At 45.0% G+C, this 17,484-nt stretch overlaps 1 protein-coding gene across 5 annotated transcripts in view; it reads left to right on the top strand.

Annotated features, from left to right (window-relative positions):
• The first annotated feature begins 11,451 nt into the window (after nucleotides 1–11,451).
• The window catches only part of ST3GAL6 (ST3 beta-galactoside alpha-2,3-sialyltransferase 6), a 74,715-nt gene continuing 68,682 nt past the window's right edge, over nucleotides 11,452–17,484 (top strand). For 4 of the 5 annotated variants that reach the window (XM_045850815.1, XM_045850814.1, XM_045850817.1 and 1 more), the window contains exon 1: nucleotides 12,338–12,664. The gene's annotated coding sequence lies outside the window, so the exon portion shown is untranslated. Of the gene's footprint in view, nucleotides 12,217–12,337; nucleotides 12,665–17,484 lie in introns of those variants that run through there. The other variant, XM_045850818.1, reaches the window with a different exon arrangement.

Genomic DNA, 17,484 nt, shown 5'->3' with positions numbered 1-17,484 from the left:
TTCCAGTTACCAATAAGTAGGTGATTATTGTGCAAATGAAACATTCAGAAATGAAACATTTCTGAATGAAATGAAAGGCAAGTCCCCCCATGAATGTGTTCTCTACAGGTGGCCAATGTTCACAGCCTGTGTGCATTCCTTCAGACACTCTGTGTGTGTGCCAACATAAGCATGCACACTATTATGACTATCATTATTGTTTTTAATATTTTTTATATTTAGCAAGATAGCTGGATCTTACCAGGTAAGCTCTTTTTTGCAACATACTGCTTAAATTTAGTAGTATCTTTGGCATTATTCCAAGTCATTAGGTATAGAACTAAACTACAGTATACATGTACCCAGTAATTCCAGCAGTTTACTGGATTTAGATTTAGTTTACCTTTAGATTATAGGCAATATTTTAAAGATTTTATTATTTCTTTTTAGAAAGGGGAAGGGAGGGAGAAAGAGGAGAAAAATATCAATGTGTGGTTGCTTCTTGTGCACCCCTACTGGGGATGTGGCCTGCAACCCAGGCATGTACCCTAGACTGGGAATTGAACCAGTGACCCTTTGATTCACAGGCCAGCTCTCAATCCACTGAGCCACACCAGTGAGGGCTAAATGGCAATTCTTATATATACTTTGTAACATTGTGCAAGAAAATCTGTAACAGAAATTGTATCAGAGGTATCTGCATCAAAGTATGTAAATGTTTAAAGTTGTAACAGCTTTTGCTAAAATACCCTCCAAAAAGTCTGCACCAAATTACACTCTCACCAATAGCACAGGAAAGTATCTCTCTCTCCACAATGAGTTTTTATTTATTTATTTATTTTTATTGAGAGAGAGAGATTTGTTGTTTCACTTATTTACATGTTCATTGGTTGCTTCTTGTGTGTGCCCTGACCAGGGTTTGAACCCATAACCTTAGCATATTAGACAATGCTCTAACCAACTGAGTTACCTGGCCAGGGCCACAGTGAGTTTTAATAATTATAATTTTTACCAATTAGTGCAAATTATACATAACTTTAAATTTTATCAGTAAACTCAAGACTCTTCAAATCCGCTAGAATGTAAACTCCATGGGGGCAAGAATTATTATCTGTGTCCTTTGCTGCCACATAACTGCTTAGAACAGTGTCTGAAACAGTAGGCATACCTATTTGCTTAATTAAATAAAAATTTAAAAAATTTTTTTCTTCAGAGAGTTGCTTATCTATGTAGTTGGCCTATTTTTTTTAATTAAATACTTATCTCCCCCCCCACCCAAGATCTCCTGGTATAATATGAATATTAAGCATTTGCCATATGTTGCAAATATTTTTTTCCTGCTTATCTTTTTATTTCTTGGTGTGTTTTGCCATTTATAAACTCTACATTTTTATGAAGTCAAACGTATTAACCTTTTTCTTCAAGCTTTTTCCATGCCTATTTTTTTTCCCCACTGCAAAATAAAAACAGGACTCACATGGGTTTTTTAATTATTCTTTCAATGTTGTTGTAAGGGTTTTATTTTTGTTTTGTTTACACCTGATATTTCTATTTTGATCTCTACTGACTGAAAAAAAAATGTATTTTATAGGATGAAGAGAACAAAGGTAGGGATTCACCAAATTAGAGAGTTCAAATTTGTGCCAAAACACTGATGCATTTTCATTTTGGGTTTTTTACTTTCTTTGCCCAAACACACTTTTCTTTGGGTCGCAGCCCACGCTCAATCCACTGAGCTATGCCAGCCAGGGCTCAAACACACTTTCCTAAAAAAAAAATACAAAAGTAACTCGTGTACATTATAAAAAGTTGAATCTATTGGAAATACATAGAGTACAAGGCCAACATCCTCCCTCACTTCCTTTCTCTGGCCCTGCAGTTCCACTGTCTAGAAGAAACATCTGCCCACATCTCGGTGTGTAGCCTTCAGAACCATTTTCTGTGTATGCACAAATGCGTTCACACATGTCAGTGGTCCTTCCTTTTTCTGCTTGATCTAAATGAATTGCACAGTAAATATTTTCTGACCGTAGAGTTTCTAAAGCCAGTGTATGGTGGCTGTCATCACGTTTATAACAGCTTTGCAGTAGCTGTGTTCAGTAGTAGGATGTACCATAATCTAACCAGTCACTCTATTCTTGGGCACAACTTTCCTGATTTTAACATTGTGAGTGTGGGGGTCCAGAACGAGGCACCCCAACATGTGCCTCTGTGGTATGCAGACTGCACTGAGTTGAAGGCAACTTTAGCAGAAGGCTCAAGAGAGGCTTCTCTCCCTCCCCACCCTGCGACTATTTAGAAGAATTTAAATTACAGGCCGTAACAGATGATCAGATATTGTTTTTCTGACCTTTCTATACGGCAGTGCAAACTTCTGTTTATGAAAGGTCTGCTCTTCTTATCGTCCTGCAATGGCCTTTGGAAATCCCCGGAAGCATCTTACCTCATCCCTAGCTCAGAATGCCTTATATACCCATGTTCTCTCTCCGTGTCTGAAACTCTCCTGCATGTGGGGTCTCTCTCATGTATGGGGGTTCCCTTGCATATGTACGTGTTACATTTGGTTATTTTCTCTTGCTAATCTATTTGGTTATTAGACCAGTTAGAAGAACTTTGAGGAGAGAGGAACGTTTGTTTCTACCACACACAAGCAATGCTGCCTTGACCACCCCTGCATATATTTTTGTATTTATATGTCATTATTTCTACTGGATGGAGTCCTAGAAAATCGCATTGTTGGTCTGAAGGACACATGCATTCACAGCAGACTGGGGTTTGGGAAACGCAGAGAAGCCTGTGGCCCACTAAGCTCATTGCAGTGACTCTACCTTGCACTCTGCTCCCGGGGTGCTGTGGAAAACAGTTTTCTTTAACAATGTGAATTTCTGAACATGGAAATATAAAGTAGGGAATTATTTGAGTGTAGATTTATGTACATTTCTCCCAGTAATTCCACTTTTAGAGATCTATTTTATAAATAGTAAAGCTCTATCTGTACACCACATAAGAAGAGAGACAAAGATGTCAGCTAAAAGTGTTAGGTATAATAGTGGACTGAAAAAAATTACCTATAGTGCTTTGACAGTATCACTGCAGTATCAGAGTAGAAACTTGGAGAGCATCCGCACAGATAGAAGAGGAGAGTGGGACCTCTGTCTTCTCTCCATGGAGTGGGACTCATCAGCATGGACAGAGGCCCCAGCTTCTAACACCTCCCAAGACCGAAGAGGAGAATGAGCAAGCTTCTTCAGACACGGCAGCTTTGTAGACTGCCCTGCACAGCCCCAGAAGCCCTGCCACTGTGTGTGTGTGTGTGTGTGTGTGTGTGTGTGTGTGTGTGTGTTTTGTACAGGGAGTCAGCAAGAGTTCCTGTCTCTTCCTTCCCTGTACTCTTTCCTACCTCACTTGTTAGCTTGAGGCCAAACTGTCTTCAGAGGAGGAAAGTTAAGGAAACTCAATTAGGGTTCTGAAATTCAAACCCAGAACAACCTTGTAAATTTGATAGCAATCACCAAATGGTTCTCTAAAAAGGAAGTACTGCTTTGCACTTTCTTGAATAGTTTCCTTGACAACTTTGACAAAACTCATTAACCTTAGCTTTGCCAAACTGATTTCTTTTTATTGTTTACATTTTCTTACACAGTGTCGTAAAAAGATAAATCTTTGCACATGTTTGTGGACAATATGTCTGTGAATTGCTTTCTTTATGGCCTGTGCCCTACTTTAAAATGAATTGTCTTTTTAAAAAAATTATTATTTTTTAATATTCATGCAAGGATTTGTTTATTGATTTTTTTTTTTAGAGAGCGGTAGGGAGGGAAGGAGGGGGAGAAAGAGAGAGAGATACAGAGACAGAGACTGATGTGAGAGAGAAGCAGTGATTGGTTGACTCTCATACTTGCCCTTACCAGGGATTAAATCCAAAATCTAGGCATGTTTACTTACTGGGAATTGAACTCATGACCTTTTGGTGCACAGGATGATACTCCAACCAACTGATCCACATGACCAGGGAGAATTGTCTGTTTCTTTTAACTGGTCTGTAGGAATCCTTTATGCATTCTGTATACTAACCCTTTTAAATAATATGCTTCCATTGTTTCCTGTCATTTGTCTTAATTATGGCTTCCACCATACAGATGTTTTACACTTTCGTGTGCTTAGGACATGCTTACCCCTAGTCCCACCCTCCCACTACACCTCACCTTCCAGCCTGTAAGAGAGCGAATGAAGTTCCTGAGCCTGGGCCACTGAGACTTCTGAAACCCTGACAGGACAAATAGAATATGGAGATACTATCATGTATGAACTTGCAAATGAGCTTTCTGGGAAACCTCAATTCCTTTTTCATGCACGCACAGCATGGTACTGGGGAAATCAACAGGATGGTTACTGACATATGCAAATACATAGCTGAGACTCTGCCCTGCAGTGGAGATGTTGGAGTAGTTACAGCTCTGCTTGAAAGAATGAACTGCTCTCTACTAATGTAGTAGTTTTCCCACACCATAGGCAAAGGCAAAGCTCTGAGTTAGGATTTAGACTACGTAGGGACTGTGGCTTATTCTTATGCACCTGTTCTTGAAACAATTGATTACAGGAGATAAAATCCCGAGACAGCTAGAAGGTGCACTGGCAGGATCTTCACCTAGGAGGGTAGGAAAAATTCTATGTGAAGAGGATTAGCTTGGCCAAGCTCAGTCTTGAGCCAGATATTGTTTAAAATGGAAAAACCCAAGTCTTAAGCCCTGGCTGGAGTAGCTCAGTGGATTGAGTGCGGGCTGCGAACCAGTGTTGCAGGTTCGATTCCCAGTCAGGGTACATGCCTGGGTTGCAGGCCATGACCCCCAGCAACCGCACATTGATGTTTCTCTCTCTCTCTCTCTGTCTCCCTCCCTTCCCTCTCTAAAAATAAATAAATAAAATCTTTGGAAAAAAAAAGAAGACCCCAAGTCTTAAGAAGTGTTCAAACAACAACAACAAAACAACTTTTTATTAACATACAAGGGCATATGGTAAGAAAGCAGCCTTTCGTAATTTTGTGGGGTTCTCCAGTCCTGGGGCGCACCTGCTCTGATCTGACATGACCGTCCTGCTGAGAGCTCATCCTGCCAGTAGGTCTCCTCTGCGAGAATGGTCCTACCTCAATCATGCCACGAAGGCCTGTGTTTGGAATTTAAAAGACGGGCCCTATGTTGGGGATGAGGAAGACATATTACTTTTCTTTAACTTCATGCTAGATATTGAGTCTACAGGTGCTGAATGGCAACCCAGGGTGGGGTGGGGAACATGGCTCTTACCTGTCCCTGGGAGCTCTGAGGCCACATCCCATTAAACAATGTCATTTTAATTTATAGACTGTGAAGCATCCATAATTGAAAAACAGGTAAAGAAAATAGAGTCAGCCCTATATGTACACGGCCTAAATATCATGGTTTCAGGGGTCTTTAAAAGACCCTGCATGTTCCCAGAGCTCTCTCCTACTTCCTGGCCCCTCCCCTCGTACCTTATTAGAATAATTTTTCTACAAAAGGGCTGAGTTACATTGTAAAAATATTTCCCCCCAAATAACCAGAGAGGGATAAAAACCTGTAATCCCACCACCCAGCTTTATTCTTCAACACCTTCCAAAAGAATTCAGAATTTTTACATATTGTGATCATGTGCCCTACAACAATACATCCTGCTGTTTAGAAAGGTTATGTTGCCTGGGTCAAAAGTCCTGCCCTAGACAGTCACAGAGTGGTGAGATATCCTGAAAAGAAAACTGGTTTGTCCCAGGCACTTTTGTTTGAATAGTAGCTACAATGTAGCTGGTATGACCTGGGGCACCTTACTTGGCTTCCTGACTCTATTTCTTCACCATGAAATGAGATTTTCCTGGCCTGTGGGATGGTATGACGCACACAGGGTCGCTGGCTCATGGTGGGCTGACTCACCATGGACAATGACTGGTCGTCAGTATTCTTGCCTCCTGAATGGACGGTTTTTGTGGCAAGCACTGGCCAAGAATTCTATATTTCATCTTTTATTCTTAATCCTAATAACTCTGAAGATAAGTTGCATTATCTCTCTTTAGGAGACAAAAAGGAAGTGTGGGGTGGGGGGGCTGGGAAATGTGCAGGAGGTTGCACAGCAGGCCAGTGGAGGAGGTGGATTGTGAACTGGGTTTAGGGTGAACGGCGCCTTCTTGGCCATTACTGACCCAAAAGAAGCACAAATGTGAAGTAAGGACAGGGAGACGATGTCTTCCTCTTCTGTCTGCACATGACTTTGCAGATCCCAAAATCCTAGGAAGGCTAGGAGGATGTACCTAGGAAGGTATAGCACTGGTTTAATCCTGAAACTAGAAGAGCAAAGTAACCTCAGGAAAAATTGGCTCAGATGTACAAATTTCCTAAACATCTTTCACTACTCTGATGTCTCCAGAGCTGCCTTTAAAATGACAAAATCTGGCTGTGGCTGGTGCGGCTCAGTGGATTGAGTGCTGGCCTGCAAACCAGGAGGTCACAGGTTCAATTTTCAGTCAGGGCACTGTTGGGAACAAGGAAATTAAGAACTAAGTTTAACCTTAATAGACAAGAACCACATTGTAGCTTAAAAGAAATGATAAAAGAGACAAAGTACAGTCAAAGCAAACATCCTGTGTCTAGCAGACGCTCTCCCCTGGCTAGGCTAGATAAGCAGTGCTTTGTAGTTTTTAATAAGAAAATAGAAAACCAGCTAGCTGGAGCCAGGAGATTACTAGGTTAATGAACAAACATCCTGCCTTCCCACCTTATGAAAGAATGCTTGGTTTGAAATTCCCGCGCGCGGTCTTTGTAAGTGAATTACTAACTGCCACGTCTGCTTCTGTATAGCGCTTGCTTGCTAGCTTCTATAAAACCCCAGTAGTCTGTAAGCCAGGCGCGACTTCCATTTTGGCGGCTCTGCGTAGCCGCGAGACTACGGTCTCATTTGGGAAGTTCGCCCCTGCGCAGGTTAAACTTGGCCAATAAAGTTGACATCAAACTGATCTCAGTCTTCGGAGATTTCTTTCGCTCGCAACTTGGATACAACATTTTTGGAGGCCCCAGCGAGATAGAAGGCGAGTCTTCGGAGGCTGAGAAAGTGAAACCCGGGTAAGCTTGCCGCGGAATTTGGTTTGGGAGTCTAGACTCATTAGAGCCGCGAGGTGGTAGGCGAGACGTCGCCGGTAGTCCACCCGCGGGGTTCTCAAGGAGAGGACGCTCTCGAGAACCGGAGCTTTTGCTCCCGCGACTAGGGTCGCATTTGGTAATTGATTTCGGTTTGCGCCGCGACTAAACGCGCCAGCGAAGCCTGTATGCGGAGAGACTGAGGTGTGCCGCGGCCTGAATGTGCGTGAGTGGAAAGAGTGAAATGTCAGTTAAGTGGTTATGAGATAGTAGAATCACATGCCCGGAGTGAGAGACCCTTGCTGTGTTCAGACCCTTTTTGGTCTTGTCTTTGTTGCGTGGTTTGTCTTTGTAATTACTGCTTTAATCCTAGAAGCCCCATACCAGCCCAAGATGGGACAAGGAGGCTCCACCGCGAGTACGGCCCTGGAGTGTTTGCTAAACAACTTTTCTGACTTTCAGAATCGCGCTCGGGGCTACGGAGGTCCTCCACCCGACCCAGAGACCCTGCGAACTTTCAGTGAACTTGAGTGGCCGACCTTCGACGTGGGGTGGCCCACGGAGGGGACTTTTGAGTTGCCCCTCCTGTTCGCGGTTCGGCGGGTGGTGTATGCGACCCCCCCACCCAGATCAGATGGTCTACATAGATGTGTGGGTAGACATAGCCACTGAGCGTCCGGGGGTATATCCGCCGGTGCCAATCTAATGGGCGGGGAAAGAAAAGGGCTCTCTGTGTGGCAATGGCACCCAGGCAGACTCTTCACTCCCAGATCGGGAAGGGGTGCCGGCCTCAGCAGAGACAGGGGAACGGGGGAGGGAGGAAGTTATATCCTGTTCTGCCCGAAGTACCAGAAGACCCGCTGTTAGCTCCCTCCGCTCCTCCCCCGTATCGCCAGCCCCTGCCAGACTCCTCGGGCGGAGGGGGAGAGAGGAACCACGAACTGTCGGAGGCACCAATCAGAATCGGTGAGTGCCACATGCTGAGTCTAAGTACTGAGTTTAAGTATAATCCTTCCCAGTGTGGGAAAGGAACCAGGATTAAAAAGATTAATGGTTAAATCTGGATGTGTAAAAATTATGTGTAAAGAATGTGAAAGTTTTAAACCTGGAGTAGAGGAAACCTGAATTGTTTTCTGGTTTTGTAGGAAACGAGCAAGATTTCTAACATTGGTGTTGTTTCTAATCAGAAACCTTCTGTACTTTAAGACCTAGGAAAGGTTGCCTGTAACTGGCTGGGGAGGATGCCTTTGCCACTCGGGACCCATGAAGGGTCATTTGGGGCTGATAAGTGCTTCAGCCGTGGGCAAAGCAGCATGTCTCTGCCATGAGACCGGGCCTGAAGAAGCATGTCTCTGTGCAAGAGAATGCCCCTACCTGTGTACTGTTCTGGAAACTCTGTGTTTTAGATTTTGCTCTGTATCTGCTCTAAAAAAGAAATTAAGAATTCCAAGGGAAGGTTAAAACTTCACACTCTATAGGAAAGTAAATAAGAAAGTGAAAGATACGTAAATGAAAAAAAAATGTATAAAAGAAAGAATAAAAGGTTTGTAAATGTTAAAAAGGTCCGTGGAAAACTGTAAAGATAAATGGAAAAGTGAAAGTTTTAGAAAAAAAAATTTATGTGGTGTGTGTTAGTAATGAAAGGTATAAGGCATAAAGATACAATCTTGGTGGATATCAGAAGCTGTATAAAATAAAGGGTTTGTGAATGTTGCAGAAAGTCTGTAGAAATGAAGGTTTTAAGAAGCCCAGTGGATATCAGAAGGGAAAGGATTTTCCTTCACGCTTTGTATTTTTCTCCCTACCTGATCCCTCCAGAATTTGGCATTCTGAAGGAGTGAGTGATAATATAAGGTTTCTTTGCATAAAACCAATAAGACCAGTCGTTAATAGTGGGTTTTGTTAACTGAGACTTTGACTGGAATGTCACGCCTGAAGGAGGCATGTATGGGTTCTGGTTGTCACCAGAAAAGCCCTGAGGACCTGGGATTGACTAGTGAAGCTAGCGTAAGCCCACGAAAAAGCCTGGTACTTTCGGTTGGTTGTGTGGTTCATGGCAGTCTTTCCAGGGAAGGAACGAAGGTTGCTTTTCTGAAAGATGGCCAAAAAGGAACCTGTAAGCACAATGGAAGCCTCAAGGATTTGAGTGAAACAACTGGTACAGGCGAAGCCAGATGGCAAATGTGTGGGTCTGCTTCGATGCCCCAGGGGGCGGACTGAGAAGTCAATCTGAAGGTTCCCTGTGTAAGTTCCAGCAAGGTAGACTCAAGGATCATAAGTGATCCAGGCTGCTCTTGGTGTGTTTATGCAAACAAACAGTCAAAATTAAAAGTGGGACTCAAAGTAGTCCCTTTAATAACAGTGAGGGTGATCTTAAGGAGAAAAAATTGTGGTTCAAGGAAAATCACAATGCTTAGTATTATTGGACATCAGAATGGTGCAGCTAACTGTCTTAAAAGTTTGTTTTCATTTGAAAGTTGAAACTGAGTTTGTAATGTCACCAAAGATGTACAATTTACAGGTACGGAGGACCTGTGAAGTTGCCATTGCTAAATGTTATTACAGGAAAAACCTTGCAATTGAGTGTCTTCCCAAAAGACAGTCTCACAGGCACAGAGACTGGTTTGGGGATTGTTGTGTGAATTTAACCTGTATGTTCTTCTGTTTTCATAGGGCATATGCCTATGACTTCATTACCTGAGTAATTGGTTGAATGAGTGAGTGAATATAAACCTCGCTTTAAGGAGCCCATTTTCATCATCACCCCCCTGAGACTCAACGGTTTGGCTGAACTGAGTGGTTGGGTTGGTGAATGGTTTGGGCGGTCTGTGGGCTTCACTTTAGAACTAATTTTGCCTTTTCTGTCTTGATGGCTTGGACAGAAAGGGCCCAGGTATCTGAAAGGAGGGAAATCCTAACATATTCCCCTCAGCCCGAGTGAAGTATAGCGGGCCACAAGAGTTTCGGATAGGTGTAGCATGCCTTGTACACCTTCCTCCAGATAAGCCATTCCTTACTTAAGTCCCTGCCTTTGTCATTTAGTGGTTATGATTTAATTGTGCCTTCCAACTTTTTCCAAATCTGTCACCTCCAGAATATGACCAGGATGCCAACGGTCCAGTAATGCCAGCCTTTGGACACCGAACCTGCGACTCCCTGGTGACAGCCAACTGACCAGGATTCTGTAAGGTCCTTCCCCTTACAGGAAGGACTTCCTCTGTGCTGCACACCACCCCCCCCCTTTCAGGGCACCCCTGACCCATGGGTGGGTAAAACAACGTCCATTTTTCAGCCAGAAGCAGTTACAAGAAGATGAGACCTTCGTCCATTGTCCTTTAAAAAGAATTTAAAGTGGGTATATCTAAAAGGAGGGTGCAGCCAAAGGGTCCCCAAATAGAGATTTGGAGGACAAAATCCCCCAGAAAATCAATTAGAAGAAAAAGTAGACTGGACCTTGGGATATACTCCTGCTAGCAATCACTATAGGGCCCTACATTTTAAATAGGGTCATAGCCTTTATTAAAGAAAGAATAGAAGTAGTAAAGCTAATGGTTGTATCCCAACCCTATACTATGATTCCTGATGATGAAGAGTCAAGGGTTTGACACCCCCCAAGAGAAAACGGGGGAATGTTGGGAACAAGGAAATTAAGAACTAAATTTTAACCTTAATAGACAAGAACCACATTGTAGCTGAAAAGAAATGATAAAAGAGACAAAGTACAGTCAAAGCAAACATCCTGTGTCTAGCAGACGCTCTCCCCTGGCTAGGCTAGATAAGCAGTGCTTTGTAGTTTTTAATGAGAAAATAGAAAACCAGCTAGCTAGAGCCAGGAGATTACTAGGTTAATGAACAAACATCCTGCCTTCCCACCTTATGAAAGAATGCTTGGTTTGAAATTCCCGCTGCGGTCTTTGTAAGTGAATTACTAACTGCCACGTCTGCTTCTGTATAGCGCTTGCTTGCTAGCTTCTATAAAACCCCCAGTAGTCTGTAAGCCAGGCGCGACTTCCATTTTGGCGGCTCTGCGTAGCCGCGAGACTACGGTCTCATTTGGGAAGTTCGCCCCTGCGCAGGTTAAAACTTGGCCAATAAAGTTGACATCAAACTGATCTCAGTCTTCGGAGATTTCTTTCGCTCGCAACTTGGATACAACAGGCACATGCCTGGGTTGCTAGGAGAAGAGGCAACCACACATTGATGTTTCTCTCTTTTTCTCCCTCCCGTCCCTTCTTTCTGAAAGTAAACAAATAAAATCTTAAAATGACAAAATCTGTGTGGGTTACTCCAAAGGCAATTTCAAGAAAAGGAAAGGGATTTTCTGAGCCCTCTCCTGGTGTGTGTTTGTTGGTTTTTGACTAGTAAAACTGGGGAAAAGGACAAGTGCTGCCTCCTAGGGCTGTTGTTGAAATTAAGACAAATACCGTAAGGTCCGTCACAGAAGGACTTTGTTTTAGCGCAAGACACATTGTCCGCTTTGGATTGCACCCAAGTCTGTGGCTCTTCTCTCTGGGGTTACTGATGGCATGTGATGATGATGCACAGTTCCCAAACGCTGGCGTTATTAATTGAATGTTGTTAGACAATGAATTACACAAACGCTGAAATTTAAAAAGTATTCAGAGCCATCCAAGTGTGAGGACATTATTATATGCTTTCCTCAAGGTAGAGCTACTTGTTAAACTGCACGTCCCACCTTCTTTCTTCTTAAAACAACTCCTCCAAAAAGATAAGAAGCACGAACAGGTTTGCCCTGGATGGATAGAGTCCAGGAATTCTAGAGCTCTCTCAATGCCCTTCCCTTCATGCTAGGAACCAAACCGCCTGCTCCGCTCGTGTCACAGATGGTGCGCCAAACGTGCTTACTTCTGCCACTCGCCAGCTGGCGGGGAAGGGGAGTACGCCGGCAGCCCCTCACCTTTGCCCAGGCAGTTTTCCAAACACAGCAGGGCGGTACGGGAGTGTCTTCTCGGCTGTGAAAGTTGATCCTCATACCCTGTCCTGAAGCCCTCCGCTGCTCTCCCCAGCCTTCTTCCGTGCTGAGTTTCCTGTCCGGGGCGCCCTGCGAGGGCGCGCTGCTGGCGTCCGCCAAGCCCAAAAGGTAGGGGCTCGGCTCTGTTCCTGCCTCGCTTCTGCTCCGGGCATCCGGAGCCTCCCTCGCCGCATTGCACCTTCCTTGCGAACTCAGGGGCGGCGTGGCCACCGCCCACACGGCGCGAGCCGCGAGCAGGAGGAGCTTCCCCAGGGCTCCGCCGGCTCTCAGAGCAGTCGCGGGAGATCTTGTCCTGGGCGCGGCGGGTTGAGTGCCGGCTGGCGGCGCCCCGGACGGCGGGCGGCACTGCGCCCTCCCTTGCTCTCTGGTCAGGTCAGGGGGGACCGAATCGTGTCGGCCCCGCTCCTGACCCCCTCCACCTTCCTCCGGTTTCGGCCGGCCGCGGGCCTCGGCGGCCTGATGCTGCAGGACCCGCGGGAGAGGCAGCAGCCGGCTTGGAGGGAGCAGCGGCGAAACCCGGCAAGCCTCTGCGGTCTTCGCTCCTGGGCCTCGGCGGGTAACTCTCCCCGGCTGCTTCGCGGCGGGTTCGCACTGCGCAGGGAGGGAGGGAGGTCAGGGGTGCCGGGAGACCGAGCTCCCGTCAAGGATCGGGGCGGCCCGGGTCTGTTCTGCCTGGATCCCCGGGTTTTGCAGCCTCTGTAGCTGCTACGACTGCACCCTCCCAACCCTGGATCGTGGCGTGCGTTCGCCCCCCACCAGCCTGGGTCTAGGCGCTGGGAGGTACCGGCGGGGCGCTCGGAACCCCTTGCCAGCCCCGCAAGGGCGGGACAGATGGAGCCGGCGAGCGGGCCGAGGGGCGCTGGCAGAGGGGTGGACCCTGCTCCGGGAGCCTCTTCTCTAATCGCAGGGGAGCTTGGGCGCTCGAGCAGTCGCGGGCTCCTCGCTCTCTACTGTTTTCTTACGTAGAGAGCTGTACTCGAGCACGGCTGAAGGCAAGTTTCCCCTCTTAGACCTTACACCACAATTTGCGAGGAATCCTCGTTCCCGCCGCTGGAGAACTAGACCTAACAAAGCGAGCCCCGAGGCGCTTTGGGGGAAAGGGAGGCTGTGAGCAAATTGAGGTGTTTGGCGAGTTAGTTTTCAAGATAAGGGAGAAAAAAACCTTGTCCTTTTGAGGCCGACATTTCAGCCCCGTTCCTTGTGTGCTGTTATACTGGCTTTAAAGAAAAATGATAAAAAGTGATTTCCAGAAACTGCAAACGAACCCAAAGCTGCTGCTTTCGTGATCTTCAGGAGAAAGGGGTGGGAGAGAGGTTATGGGCGGGGGCTTGGTGTTTGCTATTCAAAGGCAATGTTTTAAAAACTGGAGGAGTGGGGGTAAGAAGAATATCGTGAATGCCAGAGTATCAGAAACCACATAAGCCACAGGTTCTAAACTCAAAGTCACATGTACTTAAAAAGGAACACTCCTGAGTGGTATGATTACTTGATTAGTTACAGTTAAGGAAAGTAGGTTGGCCAGAAGCTTTTCTCCATCCGCGGCTCGAAGGCCACATGTCCGCCCTGGTCTGCAGGTCTCCGATGGTCGCTCTATATCACAGGCCTGGGTATTTGGCTTACTGGTTTTCACATTTCCTCTCTCGGCTGCAGGCCACGACGCTATCTTTTTATTTACGTGGAGATGTTAAATATTTGGGACACTTGAGTCAGGATGCTGGGTTATTTTACGTTTGAAAGATTGCTGATTTGACATGTGTAAATTGGTTTGTGATACTGTCTTTTCCGGACACCGAAGACTGCTCTTCATACTCATATCTGAAAAAGAGAGACACTCTTAGTCTCATTTGCTGTCTCTGAATGAGACAGTTTTTGGGTTATAAGTAGAGAACTTTTCTAGAAACTCTTTGTATTACCCGGTTCTGGCTTCATAAGCTGTCCTTGATCTTTCAAGTGGAGCCAGAGAGGAAGTCTTCATTGGTTACATGGTGGTGTCTCCCTGAGGGATATTTTTACCATACTTGCTGAAGGTCAGTGTCCCAGACTGTCTCATGCTTCCTTACAATGGTGCAATAAAGTATGACTACTTTGTAGACTACATTTCTGTAGATTTTTGGACATAGTGTATTCTTATACTTTTGGACAAAAAGGGGCCTGCATGGTGGCCTTACAAACTCAGAGACCACAGTAACCACACAGGATGGTCTGAAATTAAAACGTTCTAACTAAAAGCAGCTTATGGCAGATCGCCATGTCCTAGGGCAGTGTTCTTCCCTACCAGTTAGTCTTCACTGTAACTGAGCCTGTCTCTTTAACATACCTGATAACATACCTTTGAAAGTACAATGGGTGGGCCAGAGCAGAGACCACAAATCCCCCCATTGTTACTGCTATCACGTTAATTTTTGACTGGTAATTGTGCTATACCTACTTGTGTAAAAGTGGTATATGTCTATTCATTTTACTTTTTATCCAATCCCAGAGATTCCTCTGATTTACTTTCTCCTGTGTTCCTAATCTATCTCCAGTGGATTTCGTGACCCCCTACCACCTACTCTTTTGATTGTAATGTATAAAGTAAGGTGTCATTTTTTGGATTATTTACTCTGTTGAGATTTTGCTTCCCAGTAATCATCATCAGTTTGGCTCAAATAAACTAAAAAATTCTTAAAGGTTTGGTGTTTCTTATGTTGACATACACCAAATCAATAAAAATCTTTGAGGCTCAGAAGGGAACAGATAGTATTGACAGAATAATGCCATCAAGACATAACAGACATAACATTAAAAACATCAGTCTGTCTTCTGTGAAAATTGGAATTCTCAAGTTTTCTCCTTCCAGAACTTAGTAGCAGCTGCTTTCTTCTGTTGGAGTGTTCCACATCGTGTGGGACATCATGGGAGAGCAATGAAATAATGCTGCTTCCCATACTTCACTGATTAACATCATTTGCTGACCATACAGATCACCATTTGACTTCCCTGGAAATTGATTCCATCCAAGGATGGAGACCAGAGCTCTGTTTAACATGCGTTCTAGGCTGTGCTCATCCAGGAGGTGAAGACAGCAGGAAAGTGGTGCGGCACCCACTGTGACCCCCAGTGTGCTCACATATGCTACTTTATTAAGTTTTCTCAACAGAACTACAAGACAGGAATGCTTAGTCCTGTTTTACAGTTAAAAAACAAACACAAAAAACCCAGAGTCTGCTCTAGGTTAAGTGACTCAGAGTGGATTACACGAAGGTCTGCTTCACCTCTGCCCTGTACAATTCTAGGAAGCCTCCGTGGTATATATCACTCAAAAATTCTTTCATCCTGTGTGCATGTCTTTCTCCTTTGTCATGAACATGCAACTTCTATATCCCCCAATCTGAATACACTTTCTCAATTACACGTTAGGCTGGGCTCTTGAACAGCTGGTCTGCATACTTTGCCGTTCCATCTGATTGCTTCAGACTTTCACCAGTTAGATGTTTTCTGTCTTCTCCACATTTATGGCATGCTGCTTAGGTATGCTGTGTCTTGCCAAATTCAGGAGGTTATGTCATCTCCAATAGCTTGTGTCCCAAAAAGTTTTTCATTCTGCGTATAGTTTCACTGAAGTTCCTACGTATTCTTCTTGTCTAGAAGTCTTCCCAGGTCTACGTCCTCACCTTCACAGATAAAATTAACCTCTCCTGTTTATCCCAACGACAGTGGATGACAGCACACATCACAATTTCCAAGTGAAGCCTTATGGGTTAAAAATAAAACTGTGTTTGATTTGGAGCAAGCTGGATGCGTAGACGAGAATGAATGCATTAGACATCAGAGGGCTGCAGTAGGAAACTATCTCTGTGGTTCCATGTTGGGTGTCAGAAGCACAGGCCTTCGGCATGGGAGTCAGCAGTGTCTCGGACATGGTCTGAAGCCTGGCTGCCATGCTGGTGGGATAAAAATGGGTGAGATCCTAGGAGTGAAGTTATGAGGGTAGAGGAGAGTAGGGAGAAGTAGGATCTGAGTCTCTTCTCCACATTCACATTTCTTTTTCTTGGAGAGCTTTTGGTTATCAGAGGGGAGAGGCTGGCTTACTGTTTACTTCTACAACCTTCCGTATCTGGCCAGGGGCTTTCTTCTCCCTGGACCGCTGGGAAAGAAGGGAAGGAGAGCAGCCAACTTGTAGGAGACCTTCTTATCATAAACACCAGAAATCAGAGTGTAACGGTTCTCCTCCTCCCTGTCCTCTCCTCCCCCTTATATCTCAGGCTCAGTGTGCAAATGGCATCATTTTGTTCAGTAGCCTGTAATGATGATCTCTGTAGGGTTCTTTAAACACTGACTTCCTACGATGGAAAGATCTGTAGAAGATGAGAATATGGTCTCCAGATAAAGAGATGGCAAGGAAGCTAGAGATTCTTCCAAGGGAAGCAGCATCACTCTTGCCTTCCACAGGCTGTGGAAATGGCTGCAGAGTTGGTATGGCTGTGGGTCACAGTCACTGTGCTGGGAAATGTGGGTGACAGGGGAGCAGAGAGTGGCTTTCCAGTGGATCATGGGTGTCTTTCTGCATGGTCATGCGTAAGGTGGGACTTGAGATTCAGCCAATATTTACTGGGTATCTACCATGTAATAGGACATGTTCTCGGTGCTGGTGGTGGGGATAGGGTGTGCAGTGTTGAACAAAACAAAGCCTCTGCTCTTATAGAGCTTATGTTTTTGTGGAAAATGGAGTCATTAAACAAGATGCAAATAAATGAAAACCATCTTTCAGATAGAATGAGTGTTACGAAGACAATACAGCCTGAGGTGTGCTAGAGAGGGGATGGGGGAAGCTACTTTAGGGCAATCAGAAAGCTTTGCTGAGGAGGTGGTATTTGGCCTGAGGTGTGAATGGTGAGAAAGAGCCAGTCAAGTGAAAAGCAGAAGGAAGAGCATTCTAGCAGAGTGAATAGCAACTGCAAAGTGCCAGGGGCATGAATGAATTCGAGGGCTTTGAAGAACTCCATGAAGAAGAGTGCAAAAGGGGAGGTAGGAGGAAATGAAGTCAGTGAGGTAGGTGGGAGTCAGCTTTTGTGAAGCCTTCAAATCTTAGAAAGGAGTATGAACTGTGTTTTAATTAGAACAGGATGACACTGGGGAGTTTTAATTAGAGACTTAGTCTTTACCCAGTGGGCGACTGGTTTTCCTCTCTCTCTCTCCCTCCCTACCTCCCTGCCCCACACAGATTTTCACTCTCAGTTGGTTTTTCTTCTCCCCTTTAAATGGCCATCACCGATTGCCCCTTCCTTGCTCTGGGCCAGGGCACAGACATATCCACACAGAGAAGCAGACAGGGCTCAGGGGACCCTGCACAATGTTCCTCTCATCCTTTGAGATCCATACATTCAATTTTACCTT

This window comes from Phyllostomus hastatus, unplaced genomic scaffold, assembly GCF_019186645.2.
Source record: "Phyllostomus hastatus isolate PE091 unplaced genomic scaffold, TTU_PhHast_1.1 phas_contig_86, whole genome shotgun sequence".
In the NCBI taxonomy this organism is placed as follows: Eukaryota; Metazoa; Chordata; class Mammalia; order Chiroptera; family Phyllostomidae; genus Phyllostomus; species Phyllostomus hastatus.
This window is presented reverse-complemented; position numbering and strand designations above follow the sequence as displayed.